The sequence below is a fragment of the Salmo trutta genome, chromosome 14, assembly GCF_901001165.1.
Source record: "Salmo trutta chromosome 14, fSalTru1.1, whole genome shotgun sequence".
NCBI lineage: Eukaryota > Metazoa > Chordata > Actinopteri > Salmoniformes > Salmonidae > Salmo > Salmo trutta.
In genome coordinates, this window is record NC_042970.1 from 46,687,307 (window position 1) to 46,703,138 (window position 15,832).

The window sequence follows — 15,832 nt, forward strand, 5'->3', positions numbered from 1 at the left end:
AGAGAGAGCCTACTTTTATACACGAACACACACACACCCACACACAGTCTTGTTCAGCTAACTGTGGGGACACACAATTCAGTCCCATTCAAAATCCTATTTTCCCTAACCCCTAACCTGTAGTCTTACCCTAACCTTAACCCAAAACTCTAACCCTATCTCCTAACCCTGACCCTAAACCTAACACTAATTCTAACCATAACCCCCTAGAAATAGCATTTGACCCTGTGGGGACCAACAAAATGTCCCCAGTTGGTCAGATTTTTGTTTGTTTACTATTCTTGTGGGGACTTCTGGTCCCCGACGCACACACACACACATTCTGACTCTTGCTGTGAACTGTGATTCAATTAACTTATTGCTGTTGAGATGTTTGACAGATGTGACAATCTGCTGTGTAAACGCATATTAATTATGCTTATGACAACAGGAAGTATGTTTTTTTTTTATGAGCATGGCCTTATTGCTATTACAGCATATTAGATGACGGTCATTCATATTTCATTCACCCAGCTCAGTGTAACATCAATAGGTGTAGGCTACTACACGATACTCACATTTTCCCTATACCTATGATGAGGTTGATACAACCTAGCCTATGAATGAAAGTTTACAATGTAGTTGCACAGGTCAAGAGAAATTTGAGCAATCAAGGTGACAAACGTTGAAACATTCAATACTGCCTTGCACAATATTGCCTGCATCTAGCTGATCTGGGGTGCAATCATTAGTCCAACAGTTGCAAACAAGAGTTTCTATTGGACAAATTCAGGTATGTTTATCCCTGTTTCGTTCTATTTGCTTCAATTTAAGAAACATTTTTCAACATAATTGGTGGAATGAACAAACCCCTGATCACACACAAATGCAGTTCACTTTCATAGCAGCTACATACAAACAGCGTTGATAGTTGGATAATTCCTTTTCGCATCTATGCGCTATCCTCCTCTCACCTTTTCCCTTCACTTGTGGACTTCAGTGTACAACACATCAGCTGTCTGTGACTAATTGGAAAAACTTTTCCAAGACAAATCTCATATCATAACCGCTAACCGCTACACACAGCCTACATCGTTGTCACCAAATTAAGTAACATCAAGTCAACATAGCTGCTAGAACTAACATGTTAGTAAACCGGCTACAATCATGCAGTACAGTGTACAGTTAGCAAGCAGTTTAGCAGTTACACCACCGGGCCCCGGTGGCAAAAAATAAAATGAAAGCATACCTTGACTTGGAAGAGTTCCAGTGTCGGATAGCCATAGGAAGCTAGGTAATGTATCATCCCTCTCTGTTTGAGTAGGGTAAAATAGCTAGCTGCAATGGCTAGTTAAGTAATTGAAAGTAAAATATATATATATATATATATATACCTACCTCTCTCTCTCTCTCTCTCTCTCTCTCTCTCTCTCTCTCTCTCTCTCTCTCTCTCTCTCTCTTGCTTCTCCTTCAAATTATTGATTTCAAATTATTGATTTCATGAACCTTGTTTCTTAAGCTACATATGTCAATGTGGGCTATTTTTAATACTTTGGGGATGGTTGATTGTTTTTCTTGCGTTACTGGGAAACTTAGCAGAGGTAGACATGATCAGGTTATTTTTAATAATGCAGGGTGAGCTGCACACAGTGGACTTCCTACTGGGGCACACCACCTCAGTGCTAACAGTTTTACTCTGCTTCATAGGCATATGATTACTGCATACTAGGGATGCAACGGTACACAGTATGTTGTCGAACCGTTCAATACACAGTCTGCCTGTCATTTTCCAGAACTTGCTTATTGCGCTGCAGACTACACGCACGTTGTACATTCAGATCCATAGAACCAGACGCACAGTTTGTGAACAGGCAAGGCCGGAAACTACTTGGGGCCCCAGGCCGTTAGGGGGCTCCTGAGGGCTGGCGAACTTTACTCCACAGCAATGTATCAAAATGTGGCAACCGCAGTGACTGCAACCCCTTCCCCCATAAACAACCAATAGATGATTTGCAATGACATCTCAGTAGGAAACCTCCCTAAAGGGGCCCCATGAAGAGAGGGGAAACTAAAAACAAACAGAGAGAAGCACATTTGAAGAGGCACCGCCATCTTTCAAATCCGCTGTGGGAACGTTTTGGATTCAGCATTCAGTACGATGACGAGGGTAAGAAGACCGTAAACAAACAAAGTAAGTCTGCAAGCATAGCTTTGCCACTGTCGGCTATTCGAGTGGAAACACTTCTAACATGTGTCATTTACGTCGCCATCACAAAGCCGTATGTCTTGTAAGTGGAGCTGGTGCAAGGAGTCCACTCGTTAGCGAAAACACAGCAATCTCTCGCTGCTGCCTTCCAACAACAATTAGCAACACATTCAGAAAAACAAAGAAATAACGAAAGCTGTGGGAGTATTCATAGCCAAAGATTTGAAGCCCTATTCTGTGGTTACATTTAATATTGCCTATACAATTATGTACCCTGTTTATTTAAAATAGAGCAGGCAAAGCACCTACAGGTTGTCAAAGCTAAGAAGCACTTTTTAATTGTAATGTTTTTCTCGCCTTGATTTCATACAGTAGAGACAGAAACCAGGCCTAGTCAGTCATGCTGTCATTTTTCTAAATGGAACATTTTATTTGTCTCTAGGCAAAATAAAGAGTTAATTGTCTAGAGGTTGATGTGTTAAGTTTTTTCTTACCAAAACCGTACTGTTACCGACGTTTACATGCGCATTAGCCAAATACATTTAAACTCAGTTTTTCACAATTCCTGACATTTAATCCTAGTATAAATTCCCTGGCTTAGGTCAGTTAGGATCACCGCTTTATTTTAAGAATGTGAAATGTCAGAATAAGAGTAGAGATAATGATTTATTTCAGCTTTTATTTCTTTCATCACATTCCCGGTGGGTCAGAAGTTTACATACACAATTAGTATTTGGTAGCATTGCCTTTAAATTGTTTAACTTGGGTCAAACGTTTCGGGTAGCCTTCCACAAGCTTCCCACAATAAGTTGGGTGAATTTTGGCCCATTCCTCCTGACAGAGCTGGTGTAATTGAGTCAGGTTTGTAGGCCTCCTTGCTCGCACATGCTTTTTCAGTTCTGCCCACAAATGTTCTATGGGATTGAGGTCAGGGCTTTGTGATGGCCACTCCAATACCTTGACTTTGTTGTCCTTAAGACATTTTGCCACAACTTTGGAAGTATGCTTGTGGTCATTGTCCATTTGGAAGACCCATTTGCGACCAAGCTTTAACTTCCTGACTGATGTCGTGAGATGTTGCTTCAATATATCCACATAATTTTCCTCCTTCATGATGCCATCTATTTTGTGAAGGGTGCCAGTCCCTCCTGCAGCAAAGCACCCCCACAACATGATGCTGCCACCCCCGTGCTTCACGGTTGGGATGGTGTTCTTTGGCTTGCAAGCATCCCCCTTTTTCCTCCAAATGTAATTATGGTCATAATGGCCAGTTATTTTTATTTCATCAGACCAGAGGACATTTCTCCAAAAAATATGATCTTTGTCCCCATGTGCAGTTGCAAACCGCAGTCTGGCTTTTATGGCGGTTTTGGAGCAGTGGCTTCTTCCTTGCTGAGCGGCCTTTCAGGTTATGACAATATTGGACTTGTTTTACTGTGGCTATAGATACTTTTGAACCTGTTTCCTCCAGAATCTTCACATGGTCCTTTGCTGTTGTTCTGGAATTGATTTGCTCTTTTCGCACCAAAGTACGTTCATCTCTAGGAGACAAAACGCGTCTCCTCCCTGAGCGATATGACGGCTGCGCGGTCCCATGGTGTTTATACTTGCATACTATTGTTTGTACAAATGGCGTTTGGAAATTGCTCCCAAGGATGGACCAGACTTGTGGAGGTCAACACTTTTTTTTCTGAGGCTTTGGCTGATTTCTTTTGATTTTCCCATGATGTCAAGCAAAGAGGTACTAAGTTTGAATGTAGGCCTTGAAATACATCCACAGCTACACCTCCAATTGACTCAGGCTAATTGACATCATTTATCAGAAGCTTCTAAAGCCATGACATCATTTTCTGGAATTTTCCAAGCTGTTTAAAGGCACAGTCAACTTAGTGTATGTAAACCTCTGACCCACTGGAATTCTGATACAGTGAAATAACCTGTCTGTAAACAATTGTTGAAACAATTACTTGTGTCATACAAAAAGTAGATGTCCTACCCGACTTGCCAAAACTCTAGTTTGTTAACAAGAAATTTGTGGAGTGGTTGAAAAACAAATTTTAATGACTCCAACCTAAGTGTAATTAAACTTCCGACTTCAACTGATCGTGTTGATATTAGTTGGGTAGGTGTCTTTACTTCAACATGATTGTGTTTTGATTTCTAATACCTTTTGACTTTTTCTGGTAGATGTTGTCTAAGACCCATTTTCCATCTGTTTGACCCGAAATCAAAGCCTTTGCTTATTCCTCATTTGTAGGATGGAAAATGTGTATAGAATGTATAAATGTCTTAATTTCTCAAAAATATAGACTCTTAGCTTTCGTTGACACCCAATTTGACATGATCCTTTGAACTTCACAAGTTGGTGCTCATGGGTCCTTTTGGATGTGAATGTCCATTAGCATAGCTATAACACCAGCTGAACCAGTACATGACACTACTAGGCAGAATTGTCCCTATTTAGGTCAGTATGACATACCAAATGAGTAAGCTACAAAGTATCACTGTAGCATTTAGCTTGCTGTTGCTATCAGGGTTGGAGTCAATTCCAAAGTAATGACATACTTTGTGCCCGGGTTAGCCGAATGCTTTGTCATCACTATAGCAGCTAGCCGTGTTGCTATACCCAGCCCTTTTCACATGTCTGTCTGTGGGGTGGGACCCAGTATAAGTCAACACTTTTCATAGCCCAGCTCAGTAAAGTAAAGACAATCTCTTTAACCCTATTGTTGAAGAAGCGCTCCTATTAAACCCCTAGGAGGAACAACCCTGCTCCCTCCTGGTTACACAGACTGACATATGAATATATTATTAACCATGGCAGCATTGGCTCCTGTGCCACGCTGGCTGCCCCTGTATGCACCATTTAAATGGTGCTGTGAGTAATGTTTCTGTGCCACCAATTGATACACACCCTTCTCGGGTGTGGCTATAGGACTCTGACTTTGTGTGTGTGACTTTGTGTGTGTGAGTGCGTAGATCATTTCAACTGGTTTCAGGGCAAATGGCCCTTTAAAACAGCCACTTTTATTTTGGCCCATTGTCCCGTTTTGGTTACGGGTGCCACTAGCTCCCGGTGTGTGTGTGTGTGTACAATAACGTTACAGTAATGCATGTTTATCCAACGCGTACTCCTCTTTGCAAATAACATTTTCAATGAATATGCTCCATTGACAATAATACCATCTCATTATTTCCTTCCTCATAAAAAAGAAGCCTGACAGCTCCCGCCCCTTCCCCCTTCCCCGTTATGTCAATCACAACCCAGTACAACTGTATGAGAAATGGAGAAGAAATCATGGTAACACATGAGCACTCTGCATTATGATGTGGTTATAATGCATTGTCATTTACATTTTTTTAAATTTTATTTAACCTTTATTTAACTAGGCAAGTCAGTTTAGAACAAATTCTTATTTGCAATGACGGCCTAGGAACAGTGGGTTGACTGCCTTGTTCATGGGCAGAACAACATGTTTTTTGTTTACCTTGTCAGCTCGGGGATTTGATCTAGCAACCTTTCGGTTACCGGTCCAACGTTCTAACCACTAGGCTACCTGCCGCCCCATTGTAAGACTTGTCGGGAATATTTATAATGTCTTATAATCATCTCATATTTACCCCGGACAAAATAACAGCCAGTTTGAGACAGTTGAAAAGTTGTATACATAGAGAGAACATATTATGTATCTGACATGTTCTGAACGTGTATAAGAACCGTTTATTGACTGTAAACAATGGGCTGTCGTGGCTAGCATTTAGCATTTTGGGTTTGATTACCCCCCCCACAGACCTGTTCACTGTGGAATCCATGAGGAATGTTAAAACGACGTTGGACGCAGGTAGGTAGACAAACAGACTCTGGGCTAGACTCAGGTGAGCTGGAAGAGCGCTAGGTCAGACTCCTGTGAGCCAAAATCAACTACATTTTTACCTCAGTGATACAGTTTTGGGTTATACTGTCTCATGAGAAGTAGTAGTGCTTGGTTGGACTTGTAATAGTGTTTTGGAACTGTCTGATAAGGATGATAGTGTTTTTGTTACTCTTTGTTTTTGCTGGAATAGTGTTTGGTTAGCTCTCAGCTAATCAATATTTGTGTTTTGATACTTTCTGATAAGCAGTAGTACAGTAGCTTTGCCACAATTTAGTTATGGAAGCAATGTTTGGCCTAGCTAGTCTAAACATTAACTACTAACAGATTGGCACTAATAGTGTTTTGCTATTATTCAATAATAATAATAATAATAATAATAGCAAAACAGAATTATTGGTTAGACTTATGAAGTAGGCCTACTCCAATAAGTTACAGCCAGTCTTGTATCACAATCAGCAGTAAAAGGGACTGATTACAGTTTATAACACTGTTTAGGTTGGCCCCTGAGAGATGCATTTGTGTGGTTGACTGGTTTCTGCTGTACGGTCACTGTTGACATTAAGACATGTTATGCTGCCTGGTACCCGCCCTCTATTCTCTACCCTGCCAGTGCTTTGTGTGATTCTTAATGGACTGTATGCAGTAGGGCTGACTGTTTATCTATCTGCCTGTATTAAAGGGTATCTGGGTGGTTCTGAGAGCTAGGTGAAATAGCCTAACCTGTCTACGTATCACGTGTATGTCTACATGGATTTTCCCTGAGAGAGAGCCTTGTTGTTGTGACTGGTGGTTTTAATGGTGTGCCACTCAAGCAGATACAAATCCATTCAGCATACTTTTGTGTACACTAGTATGGGCTTAATGTCACTAATTTAATGTCACTCACCTGGTGTCCCAGATGTAAATCAGTCCATTAGTGGAGAGGAAGAATGCCGTGGACCTTGAGGCCGAATTTGAGAATAGGGGGTCATAGTTAGTGATGGGGGGGAAAACATTGATACAGTTACATATCAGGATATTATTTGACGATATATCGTATAGTTTTGACAATATCGCAATAATATTTTTGTGCTAGTTGGCTGTACCGGCACCAAAATTCCAGTGTAGACAGTGCATTCGGAAAGTATTCACACCCCATGCCCGTTACAGCCTTATTCTAACAATTGATTAAATAGTTTTTTCCCTCATCAATCTACACACAATACCCCATAATGACAAAACAAAAACAGGTTTTTAGAAATGTTTGCAACTGTATACAAATTCGCTACAAGCTTGGCACTCCTGTATTTGGGGAGTTTCTCCCATTCTTCTCTGCAGATCCCCTCAAGCTCTGTCAGGTTGGATGGGGAGCATCGCTGCACAGCTATTTTTAGGTCTCTCCAGAAATGTTTGTGTTAAAGGCCTCTGGCCGGGCCACTCTTGTCCCGAAGCCACTCCTGCATTGTCTTGGCTGTGTCCTTGCTCCGTTCATCTTTGCCTCGATCCTGACTAGTCTCCCAGTCCCTGCTGCTGAAAAACATCCCCACAGCACGATGCTGCCACCACCATGCTTCACCGTAGGGATGGTGCCAGGTTTCCTCCAGACGTGACGCTTGGCATTCAGGCCAAAGAGTTCAATCTTGGTTTCATCAGACCAGAGAATTATTTTCTGAAAGTCCTTTAGGTGCCTTTTGGCAAACGCCAACTTGGGCTGCCTTTTACTGAGGAGTGGCTTCTGTCTGGCCACTCTACCATAAAGGCCTGATTTGGTGGACTGTTGCAGAGATGGTTATCCTTCTGGAAGTTTCTCTCATCTCCACAGAGGAACTCTGGAGGTCTGTCAGAGTGATCATTGGGTTCTTGGTCACCTCTCTGACCAAGACCCTTCTCCCCCGATTGCTCAGTTTGGCTGGGCGGCCCATTAGGAAGAGTCTTGGTGGTTCCAAACTTCTTCCATTTAAGAATGATGTAGGACAATGTGTTCTTGCGGACCTTCAATGCTGCAGAATTCTTTTGGTACACTTCCCCAGATCTGTACAATCCTGTCTCGGAGCTCTACGGACAATTACTTCGACAGGATGCACCTGAACTCAATTTCGAGTCTCATAGCAAAGGGTCTGAATTCTTATGTAAATAAAGTTTTTCTGTTTTTTTTTTTTTTAATTAATTTGCAAACATTTCTAAAAATCTGTTTACACTTTGTCATTATGGGTTATCGTATGTAAAAAAAAAAAGATATATTTTAGATTAAGGCTGTAATGTAACAAAATGTGGAAAAAGTCAAGGGGTCTGAAAACTTTCCAAAGCACTGTTTATATAGCTTGTTCTCTATCTTCTTTTTAAATAGGGAGCCAATTTATTTTTAGCACTTTTATTTCCATGACTGATCAAAGCTTGTTTTCTCATGGCTCTTGTTCCTCTTCAGCAGACATATGGTGAGAAATGTTTGGAACATCAAATCGCAATAAAGTCACAGTATCGAATCATAATACATATAGAATTGTAAGAATTGCGATGCGTATTGTATCGGCAGCAAAGTATCATGATCGTATCGAGAGGTCCCTGGCAATTCCCATCCCTAGTCATAGGCTGTATAGCTGGAGTGTGGAACGGTATGGCTGGAGGAGCTATAGAGAATCAGTGTGTTCAGCTGAAGTTAGTAACCATGCTGAAGAAGGTCAGTCATCCTCAATCTGCTGCTGTGAGGTCACCGACTACGGAATGTGAATGAGATGTCAAAGGCCAACCGTTATCGCACACTGGTCTGACATCAGCTAGGTGGTAAATGTTTCCCATTCCTGAGGACCTCAGTTGCCTGTTTAGCATTTCTTATCTGGCCTAGCTAGCAGTTAGCACACCAGGGGAGAAATCCCATTGGCACACATTAGCCAAATGTGCTACAATTATGTTAATCACTACCCTTGTGTAGTGAACGCGGACTAACTGATCCAACTGATTTTTCACTTGACTTGACAAACATGTCTCTTGAGTTGATGGTGTGTACTTTTTGGTGTGTACTTTTTGACATTGAATTAAGAGCTAAGACAGACCGTGGTAAGTTTGGCATGGCTATTAGCTTGTATGCCCTTGCCAGTGATGTACTAGGCCATACGCACTACCCTCTGTAGCACCTTACGGATGGTCAGATACCGAGCAGTTACCATACCAGGCGGTGATGGTCAGGATGCTCTCGATGGTGCAGCTGTAGAACCTTTTGAGGACCCGGGGACCCATGCCAAATCTTTTCAGTCTCCTGAGGGGGAGAAGGTGTTATCGTGCCCTCTTCACAACTGTCTTGGTGTGTTTGGATCATGATAGTTCGTTGGTGATGTGGACACCAAGGAAATTAAAACTCTCGACCCGCTCCACTTCAGCCCCATCAATGTTAATGGGGGCCTGTTCGGCATTTATTTTCCTATATTCCACGATCAGCTCCTTTGTCTTGCTCACATTGAGGGAGAGGTTGTTGTCCTGGCATCACACTCACTATAGGCTGTCTCATCATTGTCGATGATCAGGCCTACCACTGTTGTGTCGTCAGAAACCTACATGATGGTGTTGGAGTCGTGCTTGGCCACGCAGTGGTGGGTGAACAGGGAGTACAGGAGGGGACTAAGCTGAACTGTAGTCAATGAACAGCATTCTCACATAGTTGTTTCTTTTGTCCAGGTGGGAAAGGACAGTGTGGAGTGCAATTGAGATTGCGTCATCTGTGGATCTGTTGGGGCGGTATGCGAATTGGAGTGGGGCTAGGGTTTCTGGCATGATGGTGTTAATGTGAGCCATGACCAACCTTTCAAAGCACTTAATGGTTACCGACGTGAGTGCTACGGGGCGGTAATCATTTAGGCAGGTTACCTTCGCTTTCTTGGGCACAGGGACTATGGTGGTCTGTTTGAAACATGTAGGCATTACAGACTCAGTCAGGGAGAGGTTGAAAATGTCAGTGAAGACACTTGCCAGTTGGTCTGCGCATGCTTTGAGTACACGTCCTGGTAATACGTCTGGCCCCGCAGCTTTGAGTGTTGACCTGTTTAAAGTCTTGCTCACATCGGCTATGGAGAGCGTGATCACACAGTCGTCTGGAACAGCTGGTGCTCTCATGCCCGCTTCCGTGTTGCTTGCCTCGAAGCGAGCATAAAAGGCCACGTTTCGGTGAATCATCGTAGATCGTCCAGTTTTTTGTTTTCCAATGATTGCACGTTGGCCAATAATACGGAGGGTAGTGGTGGTTTACCTCCTCATCAGCGAATTCTTGCAAGGCACTCCGCCCTCCTCGCCCTTTTTTTCCCGTCTTTTCTTCACGCGGATGACGTGGATTTGGGCCTTGTCTCGACAAAGCAGTATATATAATTAGGTTAGGTGTAGACAAACAGTGAAATGCTTACGGGTCTTTTTCCAATGATGCAGAGTTTAAGATACATGTGTTTATATAAAATAGACACAAACAATAAATACACAGTGACTAAAGAGTTACAAGAGTATAAAAAAATGGCAATATACATGTTAAACCAGTTAAATGCGGACATGAGCATGTGTTCATATAATCTAGCTTTCTACTAAATCCTAACAGTGATGTGCCGGTGTTAAATCTCTGTATATCAATGTTGTACTGACGTCAGTCTCTTGTGTTCAGGTTCCCAGGGCTTGGTTTGCTGTCGCTATCTATAGTGTACTGATGTTAGCCTCTGTGTTTAGGTGTGTTATACTCTGAGTATACTAAACATTAACATTAAGAACACCATGACATAGACTGACCGGGTGAATCCAGGTGAAAGCTATGATCCCTTATTGATGTCACTTGTTAAATCCACTTCAATCAGTGAAGATGAAGGGGAGGAGACAGGTTAAAGAATAATTTTAAGCCTTAAAAAAATTGACACATGAATTGTGTATGTGTGCCTTTCAGAGGGTGAATGGGCAAGATAAGAACTGCAACGCTGCTGGGGTTTTCAGGCTCAACAATGTTCTGTGTGTATCAAGAATGGTTACCACCACTCAAAGGGCATCCAACCAACTTGACACAACTTTGGGAAGCATTAGAGTCAACGTAGGCCAGCATCCCCATGGAACGCTTTCGACACCTTGTCGAGTCCATGCCCCTGACGAATTGAGGCTTTTAACAAGGCAACACTCCATCGTAGCTCCTCCTCCACATTTACTGGATTGGTTGAACAGTGCAGAAGAGAACCTCCTCCTACAGTCTTCTCGTCAAGACCAGTATGAAGGGAATCTAGTTTCAGGCATTTCTTTTACGCCTGCTACGTTAGGTTGGAAAAGGACTTCATATGACATGAAAGCCAGATGGGCAGGGTAGTTAGTCAGTGGGGTTTGTTGAAGTAGGTTTTGTTGCATTAGAAATGAGAAGTGCAGTTTGTTTACACACCCAACGCCACTTCCTTTGTCATGTGCTCTTGGTTGGAAGACAGAGGGGAAAGCTCGCAGTGAGATGCCCATGTTGCTTTGCTGTCATGATCACATGAGTAGATGTGCAACCAAATGCCTTTTGAATCAACGTCTTTGTTTCAGTTTTGTTTATAAACCATAATTCAATTTGAAATAAACATGAGTCATACTTGAGTAGCTTGGATCAAACCAGAGGCATTCAAGTAGAGTGCTCTGGTATAGTTTTGCCAACATAGAGATACAGATAACAAGCTAATTGTATCTCTTTGGTTGCCAAAAGATGAGCCAGTCAGAATGCCAGGTGCCACGCCAAGCCTCCACCCTCTCTTTGTCTGTCCTTTCATTCGCTGTCAGAGGCTGGTGTGTTGCCTAGTGCAAAAATATTTATCCAAAAGGAGGGCAGTGTGACTCGTTTGCCCACTTTCCGCCCCTGGGTGTCTGTGATCTCACGTTCCCCTCCCTACTTCCTCCCAACCCATCTGAGTGGGGACTTGTTCCAATACTTTACAGATGCATCCTTCCTTTCCTTCCTTCCTTTTGAGGTTCATTACTGAGTATCACTTACTGGTGAAAACAGCAGGCCACAACCATGATTTCACATATCTAATCACGTACAGTACAAATCAGCGATGGCCTCAAACCCAGCTCGCTAAGGCCCGTAGCTGGGTTTTGACAAGGCCTTTGTGTCAACACCACTCTCCTTCCACAAGACACACTCTTAGAACAAAGGGTTCCAAAAGGGTTCTGCCTCTGTCCCAATAGAACCCTTTTTGGTTCCAGGTAGAACTATTTTGGGTTCCATGTAGAACCCTCTTTTGCAAGGGTTCTATATGGAACTCAAAAGGTTTCTAACTGGAACCGAAAAGGGTTCTCCTATGGGGACAGCCGCAGACCCCTTTTTAGAATCTAGATAGAAAAAAAATGTGCTAAGAGTGCATAGACTAAGTAATGTTGTCAGAGTGAACAACAAATCGAATAAAATGTTATTGGTCACATGCACATGGTTAGCAGATCTTAATGCGAGTGTAGCGAAATGCTTGTAATCAGTAATCATCTCCAAGTAGTGTTGTATGGCAAAATAAAGTTAATCTGAATAGTATAAGTAGTATAGCACAGGATTTTACAAGTAAGAATTTAGTATACAGTTTGACTGGTGAGATTTCAACCTCTGTCACTCTTTCTCTCGCTCTCTCCACCTGTCTCTCGCTGACTTTATCTCCCATCCTGTCATCTCTGTGTAACAGTAGAATTGTGTTAACTTTTTTGGGCTAGCGTCCCACCTGGGGGACACAGCCAGTGAAATATCAGGGCGGCAAATTCAAAAACAACAAAATTTCATAATTCAACTTTCTCAAACATACAACTATTTTACACCATTTTAAAGATACACTTCTTCTTGATGTAACCACATTGTACGATTTCAAAAAGGCTTTACAGCGAAAGCAAAACATTAGATTATGTTAGAGTACATAGACAAAAATAATCACACAGCCATTTTCCAATCAAGGACATGTGTCAATAAAACCCAAAAGACTGCTAAATGAAGCACTAACCTTTGACGATCTTCATCAGATGACACTCCTAGGACATTATGTTACACAATACATGTATGTTTTGTTCGATAAAGTTCATATTTATATCCAAAAACAGCATTTTACATTGGCGTGTGATGTTCAGAAAATGTATTCCACCAAAACGTCCGGTGAATGTGCACATCAATTTACAAAAATACTCATCATAAACGTTGAAAAAATATAGAACAATTATTTAAAGAATTATAGATAGACTACCCCTGGATGTAACCGGTGTGTCAGATTTTAAAATAGCTTTACGGAGAAAGCATATTTTTCAATATTCTGAGTACATAGCTCAGCCATCACGGTGAGCTATTCAGACACCCGCCAAGTTCGCGGCAACCTAAACTCAGAATTAGTATTAGAAATATGTCTTACCTTTGCTGATCTTAGTTAGAATGCACTCCCAGGACTGCTACTTCCACAATAAATTTTGTTTTTGTTCGAAATAATCCATATTTATGTACAAATACCGCCGTTTTGTTCGTGCGTACAGATCACTTATCCAAAGGCATAACGCGCGAGCGCGGAACGAGAGACGAAAAGTCAAAATGTTCCATTACCGTACTTAGAAGCATGTCAAACGCTGTTTAAAATCAATCTTTATGGTATTTTTAACGTAAAATTGCGATAATATTCCAACCGGACAATAGCATATTCATTCAAGAAGAAAAAGAAGGAACGGCGTGCTCGCGTGACCACGCATATCCAATCTCTTTGTTGCCAGGCAGACCACTCAGTAACTGAGCTCATATTATCTGCCCAGTGACAGGGAAATGCTCAAACCACTGAAGGCTTTAGACAGCCAATGGAAGCCTTAGGAAGTGCAACGTAACCCCACGGATACTGTAGTTTCGAAAGAGACTAGAAAGAACTACAATTCTCAGATCCTCCACTTCCTAGTTGACTTTTTCTCAGGTTTTTGCCTGCCATATGAGTTCTGTTATACTCACAGACACCATTCAAACAGTTTTAGAAACTTCAGAGTGTTTTCTATCCAAATCTACTAATAATATGCATATTCTAGTCTCTGGGCCAGAGTAGTAACCTGTTTAAATTGGGTACGTTTTTCATCCGGCCGTGAAAATACTGCCCCCTGGCCTAGACAGGTTAAACAAACTCCACCTGGTTTCTGCATTCCTCAAACCTGCAATGTTAGTTAGTTACCCTCACCGCTTCAGTCACAATGTGTACATTCCACATACACCAAACAGTAGGGATATGGGATCTGCTTGGTTACGTAATATCATGAGAAAAGCTGTATAGAGGTCCTTGGACAAACTGTTTTGAATTTATTATATGATGCCATCAGTCCACTGACATGTGGGGTGTCAATCATGTCATATCATTTACCCTTCTCTCTAGAGATCAGCTGCTTCCCATGTCTCAGTTGTAGAGTGTATAACAGGGGATGTAGAACCTCTGGGATACACACCTAAGGTTGGTAATTGATGGGTCCTCTTTGATGTGTGAACATGAGCTAGGGCACAAGAGATTCCGATTTCCTGTAATATTGGTTCTGACCAAGTCTAGATACACTTTCTGGAAATGTATCGTCGACTCCTGTGGTCTTCTTGAATATATAACTGAAAATTGATATCATTAAGAACTACAAGTTAGGCATTATAATAACACAAGGTTAAATCCATTTCAATTCAATCACTTTTTGACAGCAACCCTTTTGATTTGACCAACACTTTCCATACATATTTGCCCGTTTTAGAAGGGTTCAGAAAGTGACTTTTTGGACCTGAATACCAAAACATTCACGAGATAAAGGTGTTCAGAGTTGACAGCACCACATCAAAGTTGCATACCCCACCATACCATGAGACATACATGTCTTCATCACTGGAAAAGTGAAAAGCTTACAAACAGTATTGTTAAACTATTTTATCATTTCTTGTAATACATTTTTATTTTCTATTGTCATTTTTTTCTCCCTTAAACATAATTTATCAAAAAAATGTATAAACTCCGATTATTTGCATATGTTATAGCTTAGACCCTAGTTTACATCATCTGATGTTTTTGTGTTGTGCTCGCCATCGGTTGAAACACAATATGCTCTTGAATATAGCATGGGTGTCATGTTTTGGCTGATAAATGTACTAAAATGGGAATACAATTGAAATGTAGACATTCAAATGCTACCACAAACATGGTTAGAGGTCTACACATCAGAGAATGTTGACTTGAATGGGAATAACTGTTTTTAAATTATACTGTCAATCCTCCATAGGAAACCTATAGAAATATAGAATAAACATGACCATTTAAGTTCACATTCGAAGGTGGGTGGACGAGCGAGGTTTAGACATAACTATGACACTTTGTGGCTGTGGTAACTAGTGACGACCGCATCGGTTGAGACACAACATGCTCTTCAATGGACCTATCCCTTCACACCACTGGTAGACCATTGAAATGTAAATTGAATTGAAATGTTGACTTTTAAATACTACCACAAAGATGGCCGCCATTTCAGATTTAGTTTAAAGCTCCAATATTTAACTTTTTGGGCAACCTGACCAAATTCACATTGACAGATCTATAGCTCACATTTCTTTCTCATAGAAAGCAAGTCTAAGACGCGGTAGATCTGTCCTATGTATGCTATTTCTATGCTTCCATGCTTAAGTTAAACAATTTTGTATTTTACTTTCGCTTTTGTAAAGCTGAAAATACAATATTTTGGGCTATGGAAAAAATATTTTACAGTGGTTTAGATGGTACAAGGATTCTACACAATGATTGCTTGTTTTGTCACATAAACTGAAATTAGACAAACTATTAGAATTATAGCAAACAGG

At 41.4% G+C, this 15,832-nt stretch overlaps 1 protein-coding gene across 25 annotated transcripts in view; it reads left to right on the top strand.

Annotated features, from left to right (window-relative positions):
• Positions 1-15,832, top strand: part of LOC115208262 (calpastatin) — a 61,275-nt gene that overhangs the window by 27,584 nt on the left and 17,859 nt on the right. The window contains exon 1 of one of the 25 annotated variants that reach the window (XM_029776191.1): positions 1,901-2,170. The exons of the other annotated variants lie outside the window; for them this stretch is intronic. The gene's annotated coding sequence lies outside the window, so the exon portion shown is untranslated. Of the gene's footprint in view, positions 1-1,900; positions 2,171-15,832 lie in introns of those variants that run through there. 25 annotated transcript variants of the gene reach the window in all.